Source organism: Echiichthys vipera (assembly GCF_963691815.1).
Source record: "Echiichthys vipera genome assembly, chromosome: 5".
NCBI lineage: Eukaryota > Metazoa > Chordata > Actinopteri > Perciformes > Trachinidae > Echiichthys > Echiichthys vipera.
The window spans coordinates 3,444,106-3,471,121 of record NC_139830.1 but is presented as its reverse complement, the minus strand read 5'-3'; the positions used below and the strand labels follow the sequence as shown (position 1 = coordinate 3,471,121).

The following is a 27,016-nucleotide window of genomic DNA, read 5'->3' as shown; positions in this document are numbered from 1 at the left end:
ACTCCACCTCCGCATCACACCAACGTGAACCTTTCACCGCCATTGTTTGAAATGTCCACGCATGGTCCCTCCTTCTTTTTTCTATGTCCCAACAGGCGCACAGGAAATGACATCAGAACCGCCGTAGGCCTCGTGCTCCGGCTCGTACACGTGCGCACGCTCGTGCTCGTACATGTGCAAACGCGCTCTTCAAAAGCCCATCTCTCTCAGGCGGGATGTGGACGGCCAGCTGTCCGCAGTTATGCGCGGAGCGGTTGCACTCACACTGGTCAAATGCACTAGGCTTTAGCCGAGAAAACGGTTTTGGCCCAGTGCGGAAGGACAGTGTGAGTGCGCCCTTAAATATATTCAAATTCATTTAAAATATTACGATGAAATGTAATGAAACAGCCGACATTTTGATGAAATGCCACACTTTGTATTCACTCTGAGAACCACACTTGTTATCGTAACATAAACTGACGCATGTTGTAACTCACTAAAACACAAAGGGATGAACGTTGAAGTGTGCGTGAGGTGCACACAATCTTATTCTTCCTTTATAAATTCCAGTTCATGCGTCGATGCAGTGTTTTTGTGCGTGCGCATCGTTCGTGCTCTTAACCCTGAGCAGGCTCCTGCACCTGATGGCCGGGCCTCGGACTGAATCTTGTAAATTGCTTGTTTGTGTTTGTGGATGTGGGAATCGAAATGCTCCGGTGGCCTGAGCGCGTAATGGATGGACAGCTGTTTGTTGTGGTGTTTTTTTTTTTAATGGACATTCGTGTTACCACTAAAACAAGACAGAATCACGGGAAAATGGAGCTCTTTATACTCTTGTGGTGGTTAGCTTGTAATCGACTGCTGTGGTCAGAAGTGGCAGCTCGGACATATAATGGTGTGCTCTCTCTAAAGCCGACCCTTCTGCTCGCTGTGTTTCCCTTGTGTCCGTCTCTCTGGTAAGCGTAGACCTCAGTGTTCTGAAAATGAGAAACATTTTCTGACTTGTGGCCTGACTCTAAATGCAGTGGGAAGATATCGAATGGGAGCAGAATCCTCAATTATCCAACCGCTGCATGTCACTTTTCTAAATCTATTTTTTTTCCATCTCTCTCCACCTCCCTTGTTAAATGAGCTCTGCTGCATGCATGACAGCTCCTCCACTGCTTCAGTAATGTACTGGAGCTAAAAGGTGCAGTGTGTTGAGGTTTCAGGTCTCGCCCTTAACCACAGGAGAGGTTCTCCAGAGAGGGATTGCAGCAGTGCCGTTGTTCTTCACACACTGAGTAATGAGGCTGAGATGAGACTGAGAGTACGGTGCAGCTGACTGTTACTTACCTTTCCTACAATCCAAATTGATACGGTTGATAATAGTCACGGTAATGTTTGTAGAAATGGACAAATGGCAGGAAAATCTTTGCCAGAATCTCCCTAATGTTCTCTCAAGCAGAGTTTGGTTTGGCACTGACACAAGTGTCTTTTGTTTTTTCATTTGTTCTTGATGTTGGAATTAACAGAATACAGTAGTCCCACAGAGACACGGATAAAAGAGAGGCAGCGGTAGACCAGCAGCTCCTCTGTTCTGTGAAGTTAAACGACTGTTTAGGGGGAGAAGTTCAGCCATCCGTGAGGAACTCGGAGTAGAGCCGCTGCTCCTTTGCGTTGAAAGGAGCCAGTTGAGGTGGTTCAGGATCATCTGGTAAGGATGAACCCTGGGCGCCTCCCTAGGGAGGTGTTCCAGGCACGTCCAGCTGGGAGGAGGCCTCGGGGAAGACCCAGGACCAGGTGGAGAGATTAGATCTCCACACTGGCCTGGGAACGCCTCGGGATCCCCCAGTTAGAGCTGGCTAATGTGGCCGGGGAAAGGGAAGTTTGGGGTCCCCTGCTAAAGCTGCTTCCCCCACGACCCGACCCCGGATATGCAGTTGGAGATGAGATGAGATAAATGACTGTGTTTGTCGATGGAGTCTGGTGGCTTTGAAGAGAGCACAGAATGGCCTCAGTTCCCACCGCATTCACTTGATAAAGTGGTGAAAATATCCATGCATACAATATTGATATTGTTTTTTTAGGAGTCTAAAATATCTTTACCAGGACATTTCTTCCCCTCACTGACTGGATAAATACCTCATACAACCACGGTTAAAAGAAAAACCCTTTGAACATATAATGAGCGTGGCATTTCCACAGTCTCTTGTCACCAGACAGAAAAAGACTGTAAAAGCCTGGAAAAGGTCACATTTATTTGCTGCTGATACATTTTATCAGAGTGCTCTCTCTGCTCTAAAGAATCACAGTTTCAAGATATCATTAGAAGACAAAGCAAGTGTTGTATTTTTGCGTGCTTTTACGTTGACGTGTTCAGAGAGCGGCTTACGCAAGCCCTTTTATTAATTATTGTAACATGTAAACCATGCTGCTATCACCCTACAGACTATTATGTTCGTTCAGACTTTACTCTTTCTGTATTTACAAGCTCATACTATTAATGCTGTAGTTTTTCACACACTGAGCTGCGCTATATGTGTGTCATCTCATCTTCAACCTCTTATCCGGGGTCGGGTCTCGGGGGCAGCAGCTTTAACAGGGGACCCCAAAGTTCCCTCTCCCGGGCCACATTAACCAGCTCTAACTGGGGGATCCTGAGGCGTTTCCAGGCCAGTGTGGAGATCTAATCTCTCCACCTGGTCCTGGGTCTTCCCCGAGGCCTCCTCCCAGCTGGACGTGCCTGGAACACCTCCCTAGGGAGGCGCCCAGGGTTCATCCTTACTAGATGATCCTGAACCACCTCAACTGGCTCCTTTCAACGCAAAGGAGCAGCGGCTCTACTCCGAGTTCCTCACGGATGCTGAACTTCTCCCCCTCTCTCTAAGGGAGACTCCAGACCCCCTCCTGAGGAAACACATTTCACACGCTTGTACCCGCGACCTTGTTCGTTCGGTCATCGGCATTGAAAAAAATCCCTACAAGAAATTCACACACATGAGACGAGTAACGACTCTGATACAGGCGTTATCACAAACGAGACACGAGTGTTGCTTCACTTCACTTTCCAAATCAATTATCAGACTCCAATTTGGGAATTTCCACGCACACACACTTTTTCCACCCTTCAAAGCACTCAAAATTCTCCATCCATCACCCAGTTATATCCATAGTTCTTATCTGGCGCCTGCTGCGGCCTGTTGGCCACCCCCCACTGATCCACACATGCTGGGAGAGGGATGACTCGTCACTTTCAATTTAGGCCTTTTTTCTTTTTGTCTTCTCGCTCCTGTTGCATCAGAAGCACCTCTGCATGTATTGTTCAATTCTTCCTCCGTTTTCATGGAAACGTCTCCTTCAGAATCTCTTTTTTAACAGGTCAGACTGTCTTTCCCTCTCCAGGTATCCATCCGTCTCCTCATTACGGGATCTTTGACAGCAGAGTGAGTCTGGACCCATAGGCTTACGTCTAATGGTTTCCTCAATGACCACTCGTATATGTGTTTTAATGAGCCTCAGTCTCCGGGTGGTAAGATGCTCATTAGAGTTCTCAGTCAAACCTTTAATCAGTCCTTTAGCTCTTCACTGGCTTCTTTGCCGGCAACAGCTGTTGTGTTTCGGGTTTCCTGTCTGTCCGTCCTTCCGTCCCATTCTTGTGATCAAGATATCTCAGGAATGCCTTGAGGGATTTTCTTCAAATTTGGCACAAATATCCATTTAGGGCGCACTCACACTGTCCTTCTGGCCGGGGCCAAAACCGTTTTTTCAGCTAAAGCCTAGTACCTTTAAGCAGTGTGAGTGCACCCGTTCTGCGCATAACTGCCGTCCACGGCCCGCTTGAAAGAGGTGGGCTTTAGCGGAGCCGTTTGCACATGTACGAGCACGAGCGTGCGCACGTGTACGAGCACGAGCCCTACGCCGGTAGCGTTATGTGCGCCTTTTCGGACATGTAAAGAGAAAGGACGGACCATGCGCGGACATTTAACAACAACAACAATGGCGGTGAAAGGTTCACGTTGGTGTGATGCGGAGGTGGAGTGTTTACTGCAGATTTGGTCGATGAAAAGATTCAAAAACAGTCGACAAGACGCACAAAAACTCCGAGGTCTGTGGAAAGATTTGTAAACAAAGCCACACACACGCGATCAATGCGTGTGACGTGTTACGGCGTGATGGCGTATGGACAGCAAGAAGCATTGGCCGGCCCTGGCAGTGTGAGTACCAACGGGGCTGGGGCGCGGGAGGAGAGGGAGGGGGGGACAATTACCCTAAAGCCCGGGTCGCGGTGCGGAAGGACAGTGTGAGTACGCCCTTAGATTCAAAGATGATTCAATTTTAGGTCTAGGCAGATGGCCGACCAACATAGAGCCAGGTCTGTTTGATGTTCCTGCCTCTTAAAGGTGAGGTTTTCCTTTCCAGTGTGCAAGATAGATGAGTGTATAGATAGATGTTGCAACTTGCAGTCGCTCATGGAGGAATTGTTGGGACTCTGTAAATCACTAATACATCATATCAGAGTGTGGTCTTGACCTACTCTCTACGTAAAGTGTCTGGAGATATCGTAAACACGATATCTCAGGAACCCCTGGTGAGATTTTCCTCAAATTTGGCACAAATGTCCACTTGGACTCCAGGATGGAATGATTCCATTTTCAACTACGCTAGTTATGACACAGTTATGAACGAGGTCGCGGGTACAAAGCGGCCGAAATGTGTTTCCTCAGGAGGGGGGCTGGAGTCTCCCTTAGAGAGAGGGGGAGAAGTTCAGCATCCGTGAGGAACTCGGAGTAGAGCCGCTGCTCCTTTGCGTTGAAAGGAGCCAGTTGAGGTGGTTTAGGATCATCTGGTAAGGATGCCCCCTGGGCGCCTCCCTAGGGAGGTGTTCCAGGCACGTCCAGCTGGGAGGAGGCCTCGGGGAAGACCCAGGACCAGGTGGAGAGATTAGATCTCCACACTGGCCTGGGAACGCCTCAGGATCCCCCAGTTAGAGCTGGTTAATGTGGCCCGGGAAAGGGAAGTTTGGGGTCCCCTGCTGAAGCTGCTGCCCCCGAGACCCGACCCCAGATAAGAGGCTGAAGATGAGATGAGATAGTTATGACACCATTTCACACAAATGTCTAATGCCGTTATGACATTTTACATATCCCGAAATGTCGACTTCACTGTGACCTTAAATGTTTCGTAACTCAGCAACGGGAGCGGAGACATTAATGAGACGGACTGAATTGGTGACACTGATCTTGAAACCGTGCTGATCGTATCGACCTTCTGCTGCCAGGTTGTTCTAGTTTAATAATCTTCTTGACGCTGTAATATCCTGTCTGATGTCAGAGCAGCAGGTTTCTGTCTGATTATCTTATGTATGAGATGTTGTCAAGCTGAAGACGTTGAGCTTGTTATGAACTGGATGCTCTGTTCAAATGTTCACTTTTGCCTGATTCATTCTTTTATGGGAGTGATTGCACTTTTACTAGAGTACAGACTTTCAGTACTGACCACTGCCCAGCTGTCAATCAAGCTCAGATGCTGACCAAGCCCCTACCACAGCAACTTCCTGGTTGATCCAATCAGGAAGTGCCAAAAACTGCAGTTCTCTGAGTGTCCACTAGGGGCAGGTTTCATAACAGAGCAGTTTCTCATCGACCCCCATGTTAAACAGGTCGTTTTCACAGCATCATTAAACCTGTTTAAAACGTTCTAGTCTGTATGTTTAGGCCATATCTCCATGACAACACTGAGGGGGGTGGGATTTATTTGTACCAGGCTAGTTTTTATTTTATTGGAGGTTAAAGTTTATGAATAATTAGGGGCGTGGCCTCTTGAGTGACAGCTAGCCTCTGGCCCTCACTTCTCCTCGGAGGTAAACGTCAGCCAGATGGACGTACGCCCCTCCCCTCAACGTCACATACATGCCCTTTTTTGGTCAGAGGAAATGAGGTGGAGTCAAAGACAAGATGGAGACTCCCATGGGCGAGGACGATTGGATCAAGTAGAGAGAACGGACCTCGACAGAGACGCTACGTCCATTTTTTAATACGGTCTATGATGCCGACCTAAACACCAGGTCCTGAAGGTGGATCTTGGTCCGGTTCCAGTCAGACTTTGTTGTTGTTGTGGTTTGAAAATAGAAGTTGAGCAGTACAAAGGGTACAATTGCTTCCGTGTTCGTCTGAGTTGACCAGCAACCGTCGCTCGTCATGCATTGCTTCATTTTTGTCTTTTGGACTTTTCTTATATATGTCTGACGTTTGTTGACACTAGAGGCCGAGAGCATTCGTTCAGTACTAATCATTTATTCAAGGACGTTCCTTCTCTCCCTGAGCTTTCCTGCATTTGGACTCTGAGTAACAACACAGCTGTTGGTTGGAGAGCAGCATAGGTGGAGGAGAGGAAATCGATGTGAGTTTAATGTGCAGGCTGCTCCGACCTGTGGACCCACATCTCATACTGGTGGGGGTGGCATCCCTGTTTCATTTTATTGAGTTGTGTGTGTGTGTGTGCGTGTGTGTGTGTGTTTAACACTACTATATTATTGCCTGGGAATCAACACGGTCTCTTGTTTACAGTTGAGTCGTAGCAGTTTAATGTTCCCTGTGACAGGATGTGTTGTGTGTGTGTGTGTGTGTGTGTGTGTGTGTACAAGTGCATGATTAGTTTTGTGTCCAGATATTGGCTCCTACCCTCTTCTCTCGTTTACTGTTGCACTCTGCCAATATAAGTTGTCCTGTAAGTGTGTGTGTGTGTGTGCGTGTCCTAGTCTGTGTGTGTGTGTGTTCATGACAAGAGACAGGTCAACAAGGAAGAGAGCGTTAGTGCACCTGATGTGTTTTGGTCTTGATTTTCCTTTATCTTGTCCACCACATTTTATCTCCCTTGCCTCGCTATTACACACACACACACACACAGACACACACAGACACAGACACACACACACACACACACACACACACACACACACAGAGAGACACAGACACACACACACACACACACACACACACACACACACACACACACACACACACACACACACACACACACACACACACACAGACACAAACAGACACACACAGAGACAGACAGACACACAGACACACATACAGAGACACAGACACACACAGAGACACACACAGAGACAGACACACACACACACACACACACACAGACAGACAGACACACACACAGAGACACAGAGGAACAGACACACACAGAGACACAGACACAAACAGAGGCAGACACACACACAGAGACACAGAGACACACACAGAGACACAGACACAGACACACACACACACACAGACACAGACACACACACACAGAGACAGACAGACACACACAGAGACACAGACACACATACAGAGACACAGACACAAACAGACACACACACAGAGACACACACACACACACACACACACACACACACACAGACAGACAGACACACACACAGAGACACAGAGGAACAGACACACACAGAGACACAGACACAAACACACACACACACACACAGAGACACAGACACAGACACACACAGAGACACAGAGACACACACAGAGACACAGAGACACAGACACACACACAGACACACAGACAGAGACACAGACACACACACAGAGACACAGACACACACACACACACACAGAGAGACAGACAGACACACACACAGACAGACACACAGTGACACAGACACACACACACACACACACCTGCTCAGTAATTATAACCAGAATAAATTTGATTATTTTATTAATTCCAGTCGGTCGTGTGATAACTACAGTAATTAGGTCTCTAACGTGTGATGCGACTGTGCATAATCTGAATTCGTTCATTGTAATATTAGCATAATGATAACGAGCTAATTAAGACGATCCAAGATAACGTGCTCCAACACACGACAGCAGTTAGCCTGTAGCACGACTCTGGTCAAATGAACGTGCGTCCGGTGTTCTCACAGACTTTGTACTCTGCCGTTTAACTGAAACGACATTTACTGTTGGTGGGGATTAAAATCTCACATGGAAACGTCTTCATTAATGGGCATTAATCAGTAAGATCGGGCATTTCTGACATGTTACAAAGAGAGAACAAGTCCGTCCTAACCCTGTGAGAGTAATGCCTGAAGAATTCATGTGCCTTTTTAATTGCTCTTGTTGCTACGGCTACCCCCCCAACCAATGAATTCAATCAATGAACTCTTCGTGCCATTATTTTGACTTTTAGGAAACAACAATTGAGGGTTGAGGTGTTGGCAGCCGTCCATCGTCCCTTAATCAACGCAATAAGATTTGTAGGCAGCCAAATACTTTCACTTCAGTAATTATGCGTGCTGGCCCCGAACCAGAGCACTCTTAGGGTGCACTCACACTGTCCTTCCGCACCGTACCCCGTACTTTAGGGTCCTTGTCCCCCCCTCCAGACCCGTTTGTACTCACACTACCTGGGCCTCGGAGAATGCTTCTTGCTGCCTATACGTCATCACGCCGTAACACGTCACACGCATTGATGACGTCATGGCGATGCGTGGCTTTGTTTCCAGATCTTTCCGTAGACCTCTGAGTTTTTGTGCGTCTTGTCGACTGTTTTTGAATCTTTTCATCGACCAAATCTGCAGTAAACACTCCACCTCCGCATCACACCAACGCAAACCTTTCACCGCCATTGTTGTTGTTAAATGTCCGTGCATGGTCCCTCCTGCTATTTTCTATGTCCTAACAGGCGCACATAAAAGACGTCAGAACCGCCGTAGGCCTCGTGCTCGTACACGTGCAAACGCGCTCTACAAAAGCCCACCTCTCTCAGACAGGCCCGCTGGCCGCAGTTATGCGCAGAGTGGTTGCACTCACACTGGTCAAACGCACTAGGCTTTAGCCAAAAAAACAGTTTTGGCTCGGTGCGGAAGGACAGTGTGAGTGCGCCCTTAATGTCTTTACATCATGATATATGTAGAGAAGACGAGTCAGACGAACACTAGCACCATTATATCTCCAGTGTATGAGGTGCTGAGGTTGATAGGTATAGGCAACACAGTGATGTGGTGGTTAGCACTGTTGCCTCACAGCGAGAGGGTTCCTGGTTTGGATCCCAGCTGGGGCCCTTCTGTGTGGAGTTTGCATGTTGTCCCCGTGTCTGCGTGGGTTTTCTCCGGGTTCTCCGGTTTCCTCCCACAGTCCAAAGACGTGCAGGTGTTCGGTTCATTGATGACTCTAAATCACCCGTAGGTGTGAATGGTTGTCTGTCTCTGTTCGTCTCTATGTGTCCTGTGATAGACTGGCGTCCTGTCCAGGGTGGACCCCGCCTCACGCCCGATGTCAGCTGGGACCGGTTCCAGCCCCACAACGACCCTGACAGGGACAAACGGTTGAATATGAATGAATGTCATAGTGACACAGCAGTTACAGAACTTAACAACGTGCCAGATATTTCTCTTTCTACTCCACAATATAGCGCCACTTGCAGCTGGTCAACAGGATTCGTCTCCGTTCTTTTGTCCACTTCTGTTTCTTCCATTTTTTCTTAACAAAGGGTACAAAAATAAGTCTTTGCGCTGACTCCCTCAGTAGTGTTCAAGTAGAAAAAGGGTCCTGGTGTTCAGAATGAAGCGTTGGCGGGACGAAGCGAGACGCCATGATACCAGAACGTTAGACTTCGATACGATACTACTGTAAAACAAACGAACAAAAAAACAATACCTCCTTTGATAACAACAAAAAATTCTTGGCACACACATTTGGTAACATCCTGCACACAGTTCTGGTACCGAGAACTCACTCCTGAGTTCTTTACAGGAACTTTAAGAGGACACACTCATCTCTTTCTTCCTCGTTATGGAGCCGACTGCTTCAGCTCTGGGTGTTTCCTTTGTGACCTTTTACTCCTTTCTCTTTCTCCGTCATCTTCCTTGTGTGTGTGTCTCTCTCTCTCTCTCTCTCTCTCTCTCTCTCTCTCTCTCTCTCAAGAACATACACTTTCCCTTCTGTCTGCTCTGCACACCGATCAATAACCCAATCTCCTCAGCCTTGTTCTGCGGAGACCGAAGCCCTCATCACAAGCTCAGGCACGTCTCAGCGAGGAAAAGCCAGACAGACAGAGAGAGCGGTAGTGAGACAGACAGACAGGTTGGTGGATTAGCTACTGGAGCCTTGGCACGCGGTCACCTCGTAAGCCCACACAGCCTCCGGAGTCGTTCAAATTCCCACGCTTTCTAAGGCTGGATGCTCTCTGTCTTAACATTTAATTTTCCTGGGCAGCTTCTCCTTTAAACTATCATTATTTACCAGAAGAAGTAAGTTACTCACAACTGTGGCTGCTGGAATAGATTAAGCACGGATGATTTAAGGGATTAAAGCTTAGGAAACCTCTCAAAACCAAAGCACGCCATTTAATTTCTCACTGGCTAATTCTGTGTGGGCTGCAGTAACACACACACACACACACACACACACACACACACACACACACACACACACACACACACACACACACACACACACACACACACACACACACACAAACACTCAAGACGAATAAGTAAAAACCTCTTCATGTTCTCAAAGGAGCAAAAATGGGCTGGGATTGCCTCTACATGGCTCTCACAAACTGTTTTCTCAAGGCCACGTGCACTAACATGCACTCGTCTTTTTTTCAGCGCCCTTCACACATCTCAAGAGCCATCTGCTCTACTTCACCCTCGCCTGTATTATGGACCCAGTGACGTGCTGTGTGCTTAATTTGATGCAATTTGACCAAACGGTGCTATAGCAATTAACTTAACTGCAATGCTCGTGTTAGATTCCAGTTTACCCCTGTACGTGAGGTACTGGACCAGCTCTCTGTTTAAAGAGTCGGGTCCCTCGGATTAAAGAGTATTACTATTACTATAAGTTCAAACCGGGCACTGTTGATGCTGGTGGCGAGGAGAAACGCGTTGCTCATAACTGCCCACGTCCAAGCGTTTACCCAGCTTGCTTTGATAAAGTAAACTATACTCGCACCATTTTGAATTTGCGTGCAAATCTGTTTGTGTCGTTACTCCACCTACAAATTCATCATCAGGATCCCAGAAGCGCAGTGTTGAAATGGGAGGTCGATCAGATAAGTAGTTCTCAAAAACGCTGCAAGCTCCCCCAATAAACCCTGCAAACAGCAATACAGGAGGCCAAGAAATCGGCCCGTTCCCTGAACAAACGAATCAGAACAAACAACAGAAAACTCAAATAGAGTTGGAGGCTCTCCACCTGCTCCTGGGTCTTCCCCGAGGCCTCCTCCCAGCTGGACGTGCCTGGAACACCTCCCTAGGGAGGCGCCCAGGGTTCATCCTTACCAGATGATCCTGAACCACTTCGGTCATGAAACAAGTGCACCAGGAAAATACTTTTCTCATTAACTTGGAGACATGGAGAAGGAGGCATCTATAGATCTGTGGATACATTGTTTTTTGGTGTCTGCCCCCTAGAAAATGACTCAAGTTAATATCAGAATTTGGTCCGATTACACTGGCCTGGGAACGCCTCAGGATCCCCCAGTTAGAGCTGGTTAATGTGGCCCGGGAAAGGGAAGTTTGGGGTCCCCTGCTGGAGCTGCTGCCCCCGCGACCCGACCCCGGATAAGAGGCTGAAGATGAGATGAGATGAACATATTGAAAGGCTAGAGTTAGCTGGAGCGCTAAACAGGAAGTGCCGCTGCTCAATGGGCCACAACGCAGAAGCAGTCCCGATCATCAAGGGTTGTTTTATTTTGGCGTGGCAGTTGAACGTATTTTTGGCTTCTTGCACCACCGAGCGGCTTTCATAGGAATAAAGGCTTCTCCGCCTCAAACGCTGTATCAAGTTCTCTCTTACACACCCGTGCACGACCTCAGAGGGACTTCATCCTCTGCCCAGGACGCCATTCCGCCACTTTACTGATTTCTCTGACTAATTTTCTACAGCAGCCGTAGGAATAAATCCCCTTCAGCCAAAACGGATTCTTTATTGATCAGAGGCGGTTTTGTTGTGTCTCGGGACGTTGAGAGGCTGGAGAGAAATTGCTTTGAAATTGGAAGGACGCAGCGCTGTGGTGCCCCGGCCTCTAAAGATGAATTCATTTAGGTGTGTGTGTGTGTGTACTGAATCATATGTGAAGCAGTACATCATTCGGGACGTGACATTGCACTTTAGTGTCCCCGAAACTCTGGTTTGTTCAGATTTATGCTTGTAAAATGTTGTTATAACTCAAATCAAAGCATAAATTATCATTATTTTTCCAGTTTGCAGACAAACTGTAATCTGCGCTGTTCATGTTCTCCACTAATTAGATTTCTTTATCTGTTTCAGGGCAGCTGAGACCCCCCCACGACCCCATGAGTTTGGTTTGGGTAAGTAATCTGCCTTTTTTTGCATTCATCTGGGATAAATGCTACACACACACACACACACACACACACACACACACACACACACACACACACACACACACACACACACACACCAAGAAGCACAACCTACTGTACGCAAAGTTGAACCAAGCAGTTGGTTTATGCATGAACAAATGCTTCAAGCGGAGAGATCCAGCCACACACACACACACACACACACACACACACACACACACACACACACACACACACACACACACACACACACACACACACACACCTTACAAGTCTCTGTGAGGGAGTCACGAAGAGGCTGCTTTGTTACTGAAGCCAGCTCGCTCCCTCCTCTGGTTTCCATCCCTCACTCTGAATACTAAACATGTCACCGCTGTTGGCTGCCAGGAAACCAAGAACTACTCTGTGAGTGTGTGTGTGTGTGTGTGTGTGTGTGTGTGTGAGATTGTGTGCTCCTTACTTTAGAGGTAGTTTGTGTGTAGGCATATCGGTGTGCATGCTGTGAAAACATGCAAGTGTGTTGTTGACGGTCACTCCGTCAGAGTGCTCGGCTGGCGTGTGGTGTGTGTGTGTGTTTGGTGTGTTTCTTCCCTCAGGGCTTCATGTAATGTAGCAGCATGCTCAGTAACTAGGGAGCAGGGACTTGTTGCCAATGACAAACTAGGCTATTACCTGCTGCCTTCGTACCACATTCGTCTCAAGATTGTTCTCTTTCTCCTTCCATATTTGTTGGGCTGCGACTAACGATCATTTTTCACCGTTGTTTGGTTTATAAAATATCAGGAAAAGGTGAAAAATGTCAATCACTGTTTCCCAAATACCAAGATTACGTCCTCAGATGTCTTCATTTATCAACGATTGTTGTATTCTACGGTTAAATCAAATCCCAAAATTTAGAATTGAATACGTACTCAACGAACGAACATTCAAGTCCAGCCCTACAGCATTAAGGGCGCACTCCCACTGTGCGTCCGTGCCGTGTCCCGTGCTTTAGGGTCCTTGTCCCCCCCTCCAGGCCCGTTTGTACTCACACTACCTGGGCCTCGGAGAATGCTTCTTGCTGCCTATACGTCATCACGCCGTAACACGTCACACGCATTGATGACGTCATGGCGATCTTTGTTTCCAGATCTTTCCTGAGACCTCAGAGTTTTTGTGCGTCTTGTCGACTGTTTTTGAATCTTTTCATCGACCAAATCTGCAGTAAACACTCCACCTCCGCATCACACCAACGTGAACCTTTCACCGCCATTGTTTTAAATGTCCGCGCATGGTCCCTCCTTCTTTTTTCTACGTCCCAACAGGCGCACAGGAAATGACCTCAGAACCACCGTAGGCCTCGTGCTCATACACGTGCGCACGCTCGTGCTCGTACATGTGCAAACGTGCTTTACAAAAACACAACTCTCTCAGACGGCCCGTGGACGGCCAGCTGGCCGCTGTTATTCGCGGAGCGGTCGCACTCGCACTGGTCAAACGAACTAGGCTTTAGCCGAAAAACCTGTTTTGGCCCGGTGCGGAGGACAGTGTGATTGCGCCCTAATTTATACTCTATGTTCTTATATCCCTAAATCCCTTCCTTCTGTTTTGCTCGTAATGTTTCTATTTTCTTTCATTTGCATTTTTGATGCATTTTCATTCAGCCTTCAAGCATATTTTAGTTTGATAGTCTGGAAGTATGCGTCGCCAAATTACAAAGTAAAGTGTCATCTGTAAACTTCACACACCGCGCTCATGTTTGCGGTACCAGCCGGTCTTTATCTTGTGCCAGAGAAGAAAGACTCCTCTCCGCAGAGTGTTCGTCAGACTAGAGCTGCAACAATGAGCCGACACAAATCTGTCAGTCGACAGAAAAGTAATGTTGTGTTTTAGAGCCGGGTTGCCCGATCCTGCTCCCGGAGGGCCACTGTCCTGCATGTTTTAGGTTTCTCCCTGCTTTAACACACCTGAATCTAAAGATCTTCAAACCTGTGACACACGTCAGCTGCTTGATAACGAGCACATCATTAGACTCAGGTGTGTTGGAGCAGAGACAAACCTAAAACATGCAGGACAGTGGCCCTCCAGGAGCAGGGTTGGGCATCCCTGTTTTAGAGGGTACTTTAGGAAAACCCGTAACACAAGGACCATTCATTCATTCATTCATCTTCAACCGCTTGTCCCTGTCGGGGTGGCTGGAGCCGATCCCAGCTGATTTGTGGTGGTTAGCACTGTCGCCTCACAGCGAGAGGGTTCCCGGTTGGAATCCAGGCTTGGGCCCTTCTGTGTGGAGTTTGCATGTTCTCCCCGTGTCTGCGTGGGTTTTCTCCGGGTTCTCCGGTTTCCTCCCACAGTCCAAAGACGTGCAGGTGTTCGGTTCATTGATGACACAAGGACCAGTAATAACAAAATTAGATTTATTCTTGTACAAGAAGAGAGAACACAGTAAACTTCAACACCAGTGTCTCACATGCTCCGAGGGCAGTCCTCCAAAGTCTTTTAACATGCAGTTGCAGTAACGGTCGTCATGGTGATACATTTAAAAAACACAAGTAGTAATCTCAAGGTTTCCCAAAACAATCTGCAGCCTCGCCGGCTCAACATGCACCTTGAGAAAGATCCCTCTTCTCACAGTGGAACAAACAATGAACACACACATTACAGCATTATAGTTCTGAATCAGTAAAACATCAACATGTTTACAGGTACTTTATCAGGACTTATTGTTTGTCTAATTAATCGTCACCAACCCGTACAGATTAATTGTAGAGCCTTGGGTTTCAGAATATTATAAAAAACATTTTTTAAAACACTAGAAATAAAACAGGTGATCGTCTGCAAACAAAAAATAAGAAAAATTCATCCAAAATCCACTAAATTGATTAATCGTTACATGCAAAAATGTCAGAAAATGCTGTTTTCAGCCTCTTTCGATGTGGAGATTTCCTGCTTTTCTTACCTTTACTGTCAAAAGAGCCATTTTTGCCCCCTCTTCCACCAATTAAAATTGTCTGGAGCCGCAAAACATATTTGATGTCACAGCTTATAAAGGTTCATATATGTTAATATGATAATTACGAAATTATAGAACGACAATAAAGAAAACTGTTGACATTTTATTCCTATTATGACCTGTTTTAAAAATTGTTGTGGTTTGCTAATTTCTCACCATATATCATGCATGAAACTCCAGATTAGCCACCTGCAGTGAAAGGCGCTGGGCCATAGACGTAGGATGTGACGCATAGTTTGGTTTTACATAACATTTTTTTTTTTAAAAATCACCTTGGAACTCCAAGATAACAGTTTCTCAGTTTGTCTGGCGTTTGTGTGTCAGTGTATGTTTCGTGTGTGTAAGACCGCCCCAGGCACGAAACTTCAACGCAGGGTAGCAGGAGAGAGAAGCTGTCGGGCCTTTTTATGGCTAGCAAGCGTTAGCAAACAGGTCTTCACGTGGCAATATTTACAAGAACTCAGCCGAACTTCCCAATTATTGCACGCCACCGAGGAAAAAGAGGGCAAAGAAGTGGAAGGACATGGAAGAAGAAATGGCGGTTTGGGGATAACAGTGTTTGAAGAGATGTTTGTTCCAAGATAACAGGTGCTCCCTTTTTCCAAGATTGTCCACTCTGCAAAAAAACCCATGCTATTTATTTCCATGTTATTTTTTTGGTAAAGCCACAGGGAGCCACTGAGAAGGGGCTAAAGAGCCGCGGGTTGCAGACCCCTGTTTTATACCATATTGAACTGAATATCTTTGGGTTTTGGACAAAACAACATTTAAAGACGTCGCCGTGGACACCTCAGAACCTGAGATGAACATTTTATCGACCAAAACTCTTCATTCAGAAAATAATTGGCAGATTAATCGATGAATGAAAATGATTGGTCGTTGCAGCCCTGCAGGAGACATTTGTATTTTTCACGGTGATGGTGTTGCAGTACCTTTAATTCAGGGTTATAATATTTGTGCATTTCTACATACAATATCTTTGTAAGATGCATTTCCATCAACATGTGTCAGGTGTTCAGTAGTAGTGAAGGAAGAAGTGTCTCTGCAGAAGAGCACCACTGTGCAGGTTCAAACATATTCAGGCTTCAACAAACAAACAAACAAATCAATTTCATGCAAGTGGGAGAAGTTCTTATGCAGTTTTTTTATAAAATCAATCAGATTTCTTTTCTTCTTTTTGTGCTAATTAGAACTTTCCAACTCTTGGTACTTGATTTTCTTTATTTCTAACGTTCTTCATTCTTTCTTAACTTCAAAACACAGTATTTTTAAAAGTTTGCTGCAGAAATATTAGCTTACAGGGCACGCAGCAGCGTCTGTGCTGACCCTGAAGTCAGGTAGTTCACCAGGGAATGTAAAACAAATCTGAATCTCATGTATCTGCACCGTTGTGACGAAAAGAGAGCTGAGGAAGGCAAAGCTCTTGATCTACCGCTCAGTCCTGGTTCCTACCCTTACCTGTGGTCATGAAAGCTGGGTCAGGACCCAAAGAACCAGGTCCAGGTCCAAGCATGTGAAATGTGTTTCCTCAGGAGGGGGTCTGGAGTCTCCCTTAGAGAGAGGGGGAGAAGTTCAGCATCGGTGAGGAACTCGGAGTAGAGCCGCTGCTCCTTTGCGTTGAAAGGAGCCAGTTGAGGTGGTTCAGGATCATCTGGTAAGGATGAAACCTGGGCGCCTCCCTAGCACGCACGCATGCACGCATGCACACACACGCACACACATGCACACACACGCACACACACACATACAGGGTAAATCACGCTAAAATAACTTTCTCTATTTTGCTTTTTAATCCCGGAGTCTGAGCGACATACGCACTAACTGCGTCATATCCGCAGACTTTCAAAATTAAAGTTTGGCTTTATTAAAAATGAAGAACATCAAAGAAGTGTAACCACAAAAAAATGTAATAATCTATACTACAGGTAAAAAAAAGAAACTACAACACATTTTGTGATTTTGGTGAAATGAATATAATTCCAACATGTTTTGTTTCCTTTTCGTATCCGTTACACGTGCGACATCAGCACAGTTCAGACAATAAAAATAGTTTTATTCTTTATAATTGAAGGACTAACCTGTAGCACGGGCAGCCGTCCAATGGGACGAGGCGTTATTAGAATAATACCCATCACAGTGATTAATGCTGCAGTCATCTCTTCTCCTCTCTCTCTCCATATTTGCTCAAAGGGATCATTTTTATGGCCCTCTGAATCACCTTCTTCATTTACACGTTATTCCTGTTTCCCACTTTATTACGCTTTATTGCCTCAGAGCAGCATTTCCTTTTATCTCCTTCAGTGAAGATGTGTGTGCTGCGGAGGACCAGGATGATGTTTTTTTGTATAATGATACCGATTTAAGAGGAGAAAAATTCACAGATGACACGTAAGGCATTTGAAAATAACCCTTTTGCGTGGATTTTGCACTGATTTGACTCTGCAAAGTCACTCAGGAGGCTGCTTTCCTAATTCACTTTGTTAAAACACTTAATGCTATTGTACAGTACAGCATATATACAATCTATTACATTGTCAACTAATTCTCAAATATTAAAAAGAATAAATGAAAAATAGAAGAAGAAGAATTACTTTATTAATCCCGCAAGGGGAAATACATGTTACACACACACAGGCCCAAAATACACACACATGCAATTAATGGAGAGATGTCAGAGCGATGTCAGGGCGTTGTCAGGGCGATGTCAGGGCGCCCTGAGCCGACCTCGGCAGTGCCCAGGAGACGAACTGGCACCTCTCCAGCCACCCGTCCACGCTCCATTCATGGTCCACACAGGGACTCACACCGGCGACCCTCCGGTTCCCAGCCTAGTCACCTATGGACTGAGCTACTGCCGCTCAACAAGTACTTCAGTATCAGTCCGTACCATTTCTAAATCACCCAAAGCGTTCTGCATCATATGTTCGTATATGAGATTATAGCCCCCCCGCGACCCCGACAGGGACAAGCAGTTGAAGATGGATGGATGTTTCTGGAGTGAGACTCTAACAAATGAACTTGTCTCTGATTCAGACTTGCTCAGTTTTAGCTTCTTTGGAGTCCGCAGTTCGACCTGAGGGCGCACTCACACTGTCCATCAGTACCGTGCTTAAGCACGTTTCACGACTAAAGTCTAGTTCGTTTGACCAGTGTGAGCACAATCGCACCGCGCCTAGCTGCGGCCAGATTGCTGGCCACGGCCCGTGTGGGAGAGGTGGGCTTTAGTAAAGCACGTTTGCACATGTACGAGCACGAGCGTACGCACCTGTACGAGCACGAGGCCTACGGCGGCTCTGAGGTCATTTCCTGTGCGCCTGTTGGGACGTAGTAAAAAGAAGGAGGGACCATGCGCGGACATTTAAAACAATGGCGGTGAAAGGTTCACGTTGGTGTGATGCGGAGGTGGAGTGTTTACCGCAGATTTGGTCGATGAAAAGATTCAAAAACAGTCGACAAGACGCACAAAAACTCCGAGGTCTACGGAAAGATCTGGAAACAAAGCCACGCATCGCCATGACGTCATCAATGCGTGTGACGTGTTACGGCGTGATGACGTATAGGCAGCAAGAAGCATTCTCCGAGGCCCAGGTAGTGTGAGTACGACCGGGCCTGGAGGGGGGGACAAGGACCCTAAAGCACGGGGCACGGGACGGAGGCACAGTGGGAGGGCGCCATGAATCTGGGTTTTGGTGAAAACCACTGATGATCACCGTTCATACCGTATCTTTAGACCTTTAGACTCATTTTAATGCACAGTGCTTCTGCACACACACACACACACACACACACACACACACACACACACACACACACACACACACACACACTCACACACCCTTAATCTACCACATATGTTTGCCAGAGGCTTTTATATTTCCCCTTTCAGTCCCTGTTTGTACGACACAAATTGTTGAGCCGGGGGGTTTGAACTCATCACCCTCGACACCTCAGGGATAAAACAACAAGCTGCTTCTCGAAGATCAAACCTGTAACTCTCACTGAACACCACAGACTGATGCACACCAGTAGCTTTGTGTTACTGGATGAAAGTGATTGAAGCATAATCAATATTTCTCCATTAGAAAGCTCTCACACTCCTCCTCTGTGTGAAGCAGACATGAAATCAATGCTTCCAGCTCAGACTTCCTACGTGTCAGTCTCAGCTCTTGGTCCTGGATTTCCCTCTTACACCGTACGACAGCGTGCGTTCGTGCGTTCTCCCTTTGAAAACTGATTCATGTAAATGAATGCACCCGTAAAAATGAATTCTCAGTAACTAAGATAAGATAAGAAAGTCCTTTTGTTGTCTCACAAATGAGGAATTTACACTGTTGCAGCAGCAAAATGGATCGATTAAACAATATATACGTATAAAATATATAATAACAATGTATGTAAATTAGAAATAGCACCAATATATATATATATATACATATAACAGTAAAGGTGTATTTGTTCATGCAGGCATTGAAATAACAGAAGTTCAATGAAAAGATTAATAAAATATTTCATAATATAAATATATGTTATATGTTAAGCGTAGTGGCGTGGATGTGTTGCTTGTCACTAGGAGGTAATGTGTGACTGGAGGTGTGTCTATGTGGGGGCGGAGTCAAGGGTGTGTGTGTGTGTGTCTCTCTCTCTCTGTCTGTGTGTGTGTGACGTGAATCATCTGGTGTCTGCAAAAGGTTTCTTCTCTTTTCTGTGTGGCGTCTCTAATGGCTTCTGCCTGGATACAGCGGTGGCTGGGCGGGTGGAGGGAGGGGGGGTCTTAATTGGCTTTCTGAGAGGAGACCAAAGGAGAGTTGAAGTGTGTGTGTGTGTGTGTGCGTGTGCGTGTGGGTGTGTGTGTGCGAGACACAATGATCCATAACAAGGATATAATTGATGATGACTTGAAGAGAGAACTTGACTCAATCGTCTGTCTGTGTGTTTAAGAGGACACATTCTCCTCCCTCCTCCCTTTTTTCCACTTGCCAGCCCACACACACACACACACACCCACACACACACACACGCACAGACACAGACACACACACACACACACACACACACACACACACACACACACACACACACACACACACACACACACACACACACACACCCTATTCTCTCCTGCTGAAATAAGTGTGTGTTTGTGGCTTCCTCTCACTTAACACATCCTAATAAGGTCATGAAAGAGCAGAGATGGAACTATGCCTATGCCACTTAGCCTTGTAACACACACACACACACACACACACACACACACACACACACACACACACACACACACACACAATCTGCCAAACTCATGTGTCATTGGCTCTCGCTGGTAAACGTCCGCCCCCTCTTCCATTCAGACAGACGTCCAGCAGCACGGGGTCTGACGGACCAATCACAGCCGTTTACCTCATGTAGGGGGCGGGTCTAAGTCGATGACTGACAGCTTTTAAACTGTCAAACTAGTCATGATCAACCATGACTCGATGTTGTGTTACTGTGTTGACTATTTACGTCACAGAATGTTTTCAGAAATGTGTTTTATTGTCTATGAAAACTCGGCAAGCGCTAAATGCTAGCAGTTTCTCAGTTTGTCTAATGCTAGCTGGCAGTAGGAGGGCTGATGTCACCTATTGTTAACAGTGGCACGCCGTGAGGTGGCTGGCGTTTGTGCGTCAGTGTATGTTTCGTGTGTGTAAGACCGCCCCAGGCACTAAACTTCAACGCAGGGTAGCAGGAGAGAGAGAGAAGCTGTCAGGCCTTTTTACTGCTAGCTAACGTTAGCAAACAGGTCTTCACGTGGCAATATTTACAAGGACTCAGCCGAACTTCCCAATCATTGCAAGCCACCGAAGAAAAAGAGGGCAAAGAAGTGGAAGGATATGGTAGAAGAAATGGCGTTTTGGAGATAACAGTGTTTAAAGAGACTGGCTACGGTACGATGGTGTTGTGGCGAGTGGTTCTGTGTGTCGCCCGCCACCGAGTTAATTTAGGACCCTGGTTTCAGGTCTGTCCAGTCGTGTCCAGAGGCACTTTGCTCCGCACGGTTGATAATGCCCTTGGGGAAATGGAAATCACCTGAGAGCCCAGACTGAAACACATTTGTGATTAGTCTGGTGATGCCAGGCGAGGTCACAGATCCTCTCCTCCCCCCCCATGTTTCAGCTGGCTGCACACTGCGGTAATGAACATGGCTGCTGCGGGGCGTGACCTTTGCTAAGACCTTATTTACACAGCGACATTTTCTGTCGTCTTGTGAGCGGTTGACTGAAACCAATCAGAAGCAGTTGGACCGTAGAGAAGATGATTATCCAGTCACAACAGGCGATATCGCACTCGCTGTCTGACACAGATTTTGTTTTTTCTGCTGTTAGTCTCACTTGTTTATTGTATCTCATGTATTTAAAGCAATGCAATGGCAATGTTTTTTTGATCATATCACCTGAAACTGCGATTTGCTCCGATAGAACAACATAAATAAGCCGGTTTTAGAAATAAAAACGCACCTTTATGTCCACCTAGAGCCTGTTGTTTGTTTCGCAAAGATCCACGGCGCCCAGTTCATCTTGTCCACTCAGCGCAGGGACGTGTGAGAGCTGACTGCCAATCACAGTTTGTGCACACGCCGCAGATCTCCACCCTCGTGCACGTTACAATATCACTATCAGTAGAAGCTGCCTATTGAAACAATAACGTGTGTGTATTGTCATCTAAGCAGTATGAACAGCACTGTACGCCAAGCTACACATACACTAAATGACGTTAGCAGTTGCCATCTATGAGTAAGTCAGCCAGCCTACGTCTGTGTAGGGTGTACTCCACCCCGTTGATCGATACTGAAATCTGGTGCACACGCACTGACGAGCACGAGAGGGAGATCGGTGGTAGAGGGGGAGGGGCGTGAGAGTTGTAAATCTGGCTTAAAATGAACGAAATGGAGACGTGCCTCTACATGTACACTCATTGGGTGTGCTAATTAATAACGTGTGTGTGTGCATAGTTAGAAAATACATGCATGCCTAAATACTGAAGCAGTTATACACTTATACACTTCAAACATACATAAATTACAGGAAGTTTAAAGAGGATAAGTGTAGACCTGAGATGCACATACATACCTGTATATCATACAAACTTTAAATATCACATGACGAAAGCATCGGGGGAAGATCATCGTAAAATCATGTGACATTAAAGGGAAAAAATCTATTTATATAATGAAGAGGCATCTATTTTACATATGTATCAGAACAAAGCAAAGTGACAAATGCAGAGTAACATAATAATATGAGGACGTGGCTCACACAGTAGTACTGTAGCAGAGAAGGATCACATGCAACCCGGGAACAATGTAAACACAACTCTCAAGTTCCTGGACACAAAAGTGAAGGACACAAAACCAATAATACAGATAGAGGTACGTCTCCATCTCTTTCATTTTCAGTCTGAGGAAGGGTCGGTGACAGCAAGGAGCAGCTCCTGGTGTGCAGACTTTCCCTTTCAAACTTACGCTTCAGTGCAGCACCCAGCTTTATTTATTTTTTGGGGGGTGCGTGCTTCTCTTACCTGTTTTTCCATATCTTCATCCTGTCTTATGAATGTCTTTTACCTGAGTGTGCATCAACTGAACTCAGTCGATCCCTGAAATCCACATACTTTGCAGTTAGGGTGCACTCACACTGTGCCTCCGTACCGTGCCCAAACAGGTTCCATGGGTAAAGTCTAGTTCGTTTGACCAGTGTGAGTTCAACCGCACCGCGTCTAGCTGCGGCCCGCTTGCCGACCACGGCCCGTTTGGGAGAGGTGGGCTTTAGTAAATCACGTCTGCACATGTACGAGCATGAGCGTGCGCACGTGTATGGGCACGAGCAAGACGTCATTTCCTGTGCGCCTGTTGGGACATAGAAAAAAGAAGGAGGGACCATGCGCGGACATTTAAAACAATGGCGGGGAAAGGTTCACGTTGGTGTGATGCGGAGGTGGAGTGTTTACTGCAGATTTGGTCGATGAAAAGATTCAAAAACAGTCGACAAGACGCACAAAAACTCCGAGGTCTACGGAAAGATCTGGAAACAAAGCCACGCATCACCATGACGTCATCAATGCGTGTGACGTGTTACGGCGTGATGACGTATAGGCAGCAAGAAGCATTCTCCGAGGCCCAGGTAGTGTGAGTACAAACGGGCCTGGGGGGAGGTTTGGTCGATGAAAAGATTCAAAAACAGTCGACAAGACGCACAAAAACTCTGAGGGGGGGCAAGTACCCTAAAGCACGGGGTACGGTACGGAGGCACAGTGGGAGTGCACCCTTAAACGCACTCAGACCTATGTCTTACTATGAATGAACTGTTTCGAACACAGTCTGTCTCCATGTGCCTCTCTCTACTAGTAGCTTGATTGTTTTCCATCTGTCATCCATTCTCTTCAGAACAGTCTCCATCTCTCTCTCTCTCTCTGTCTCTCTCTCTCTCTCTCTGTCTCTCTCTCTCTCTCTCTCTCTTCGTCTCATCTCTTCCTGATCATTATCCCGGTGATTTTCTATCACCTGTCTTCATCCATATTTGATCTTTCTTTCACTCCTCCACTACTTCACTTCTTTTCTTTCTCTTCTTTTTGACGGTTTTACGACCCCCTTCCCCTCTGCCTGTGTCTCTTTCCTGCAGCTATTTCTCGTTCTCCCTTTTTTCTTCTCGGCACATCTTTGAATGCCTCCCGAGCTGCAGATTCCTCTCTGCAGTGCAGATGTGTCGACCCACACCCCAAAATCTCTACATCACTGCTGTACAGTAATAATGGTGCTGGTGTTGTGTAATAACTGAGATTTCCAAGTCGTTTTTTCATTATAAAGCAGTTTGTGATGCTTTATAAATTCTGGGAAAGTACCAAAACACTGGATCCACAGAGAAATGCACACAGCTCATATTCAGGAACTGTGTCTTTAAATGGGCCAGTCCATGTCACAGCGATACCTTATATAGGTAGAAAGTGCCGTTATAGTCATTCCCCTGATTGCAATGATGTTGCACAGCAAGCGCGTTTATGAAAGACCCTTAAACGCCGACCAATCAGAGCAGACTGGGCTTTTTCAGTAAGGGGGTCTAAAGCTCAGTTCAGACCAAAGAGTCGCAACGTGACGAGTTGAAACTTGCAATGATCAGGTCCGTGACGGTCTGAAACCTGCCAATGAGAGAAGAGGAGACAGTGTATCATCTCCATAGCAACAACTTTCGCTTCATAAAATATAAATGAGGACAGAGGTGGTGAGATACTTGCTACAGCTGCATTTCTAGTAGTGATGAAACAGAGAAAATAACATTTAATTTCCCTCATTCACTGCTTTGTTCTCCATTAACGGCGCTCCCTCTCTTTGTTTATTCTCTAGCTCCGGCTCTTGCTAAGAGCTGATTGGCTGTTGAAACAGTTGACGTGTCTTACGATCTGAAACCAGCTGCTGGAGACTTGACAAGCGATCAGTTCACACTGCTGCAACGCTGTAAAGCTGTAAAACGGTTTCGTCTCTTCACAAATCTTTCCTTCTTTGTACATTTGTCCAAACTGCGAACCTCAACGTTTGTGAACCGCTGCTCCATTTAAAACGATACTCCACTGTCGCAGTTTTAAACACATGATTACCGTTGTGAGTTCAGACTGTTGTGGCAAAATGAGTCAATGCGGGTCAATCAAGACAGATGAAGAAACAGTAAGATCGGCTTTTTGTCTGTGTGAGTTTATCTCCAAAAAATTCACTTGCAAGGAAGCCGTTCGTCCAGACGCCTACACAAACGGCTCCCATCTGCAAGAGCGCCCCTAAGGTCCGGTTCTGTAGAGTTTAAATACAGACAGTGCCCAACAACAGCCCAGCTGGCACAACGTTTACAAAGCACAGGGGCAACTTGTCCTTTGCTTTGAGTATCACAGAGTCCTGATTATAGATTTCAGTCACAAGACAAAAGCGATTAACGCCGCTTATAGGTTAAGGCATTCAAAATACGTAGCTTTAGCATAAAGGTCGTAGCGTGGATGAGTATGTCTGTTATGTAATTAACCGTCCTCCCCCACTTCCTTCCTACCTGGAGTGTGAGGCTCATAACAACATTTCTGTGACAACGTTATTACGGCAACCAGGCTGTAAAATATATATAAACAGGAACATAAGGTACAAAGATTTGTAAGTTGCAGCCCTATAAAGATTCAATTAATCTGCCTGTGTGCGTGTGCGTGTGCGTGTGCGTGTGTGCGTGTGTGCGTGTGTGTGCGTGTGTGTGTGTGTGTGTGTGTGTGTGTGTGTGTGTGTGTGTGTGTGTGTGTGTGTGTGTGTGTGTGTGTGTGTGTGTGTGTGTGTGTGTGTGTGTGTGTGTGTGTGTGTGTGTGTGTGTGCGTGTGCGTGTGCGTGTGTCAGGGTGTTCTTATCTCATGTATCAGACTCTATCTTGTTAATCACTAAATGGAGGCTTCAATGATCACAATGCAAACACTGCACCGTGTCAGGCACATTAAACATGTAACACTCAGTTAAGACACCGCTTCTGTGTGTGTGTGTGTGTGTGTTAGGTATGTGTGTGTGTGTGTGTGTTAGGTGTGTGTGTGTGTGTGCCCCAGGCCTCTTGTTTCAGCTCAGAAAAGTTGACAGTTGATGTAGGGCGTGATTACCAAGGAGCGGAGGTGGTGGTGTTTGGGTATTTGATAAGCACACACACACACACACACACACACGCACACACACACACAGTGTTACTCACAGTAATGAGGGGAGTATTAGCTGGCATGCAGGGAGGGCAGACCCATTGTAATTATAGAAGGCGACAACTCGTGGTGTGAGATGGATGGCTCTCAGTCGCACGCACACACACACACACACACACACACACAGAAGATGAAGTTTGCTGGGTGAGACAGAAAGAAGAAGGCGCCTCGCTCTATTTCTCTGCAGCAGTAAACACACTGCTCCTCCTCAGTGTGTATCTGTGTTTTCCCTCCTCATTCATCTTTAATATAATATTTAATACAACGTTAAATATTTAAAACGTCGTCTGGTTGTTCCTCCAGTTGGATGTTAGAGCGTCGCTGAATGACGACCGCTTACAAATCGCTAGCTAGTTGACGTAGCAAAATACGGTAGCTAACATCAGCTAATTCATCCAGACTCTCATCCGGCTGACTCTCAGCCAACGTTACGGAGCAGGTAACACCGGATCCATGCAGCGTAGCGTAGTTACAGCGAGCAGGCTGAGAATTTATCATGTGCATTAGTATTTCTGTCCTCTGGCTGTGTGCAAGACCAGACTCATCTTTATTTATTAACAAATTAACATAAAATAAGGTTGTATCACAGCAATGCTGGTGTAAAACAATAGTCCTACTTAGCTGCGATGGCCTTTAATGAGGTTGGGTACAGAAACACACATTCATTCATTCATCTTCAACCGCTTATCCCGGAGTTGGGGTAGCGGGGGGTGCTGGAGCCGATCCCAGCTGACATCGGGCGTGAGGCGGGGTCCACCCTGGACAGGACGCCAGTCTATCACAGGACACATAGAGACGAACAGAGACAGACAACCATTCACACCTACGGGTGATTTAGAGTCATCAATGAACCGAACACCTGCACGTCTTTGGACTGTGGGAGGAAACCGGAGAACCCGGAGAAAACCCACGCAGACACGGGGAGAACACGCACACTCCACACAGAAGGGCCTCAGCCGGGATTCAAACCA

General features: G+C 46.4%; 1 protein-coding gene across 1 annotated transcript in view; it reads left to right on the top strand.

The window, feature by feature from the left end:
* Positions 1–27,016, top strand: part of LOC310947118 (sodium/calcium exchanger 2-like) — a 178,470-nt gene that overhangs the window by 62,516 nt on the left and 88,938 nt on the right. The window contains exon 2 of the mRNA XM_083913793.1: positions 12,270–12,310. The gene's annotated coding sequence lies outside the window, so the exon portion shown is untranslated. The remainder of the gene's footprint in view (positions 1–12,269; positions 12,311–27,016) is intronic.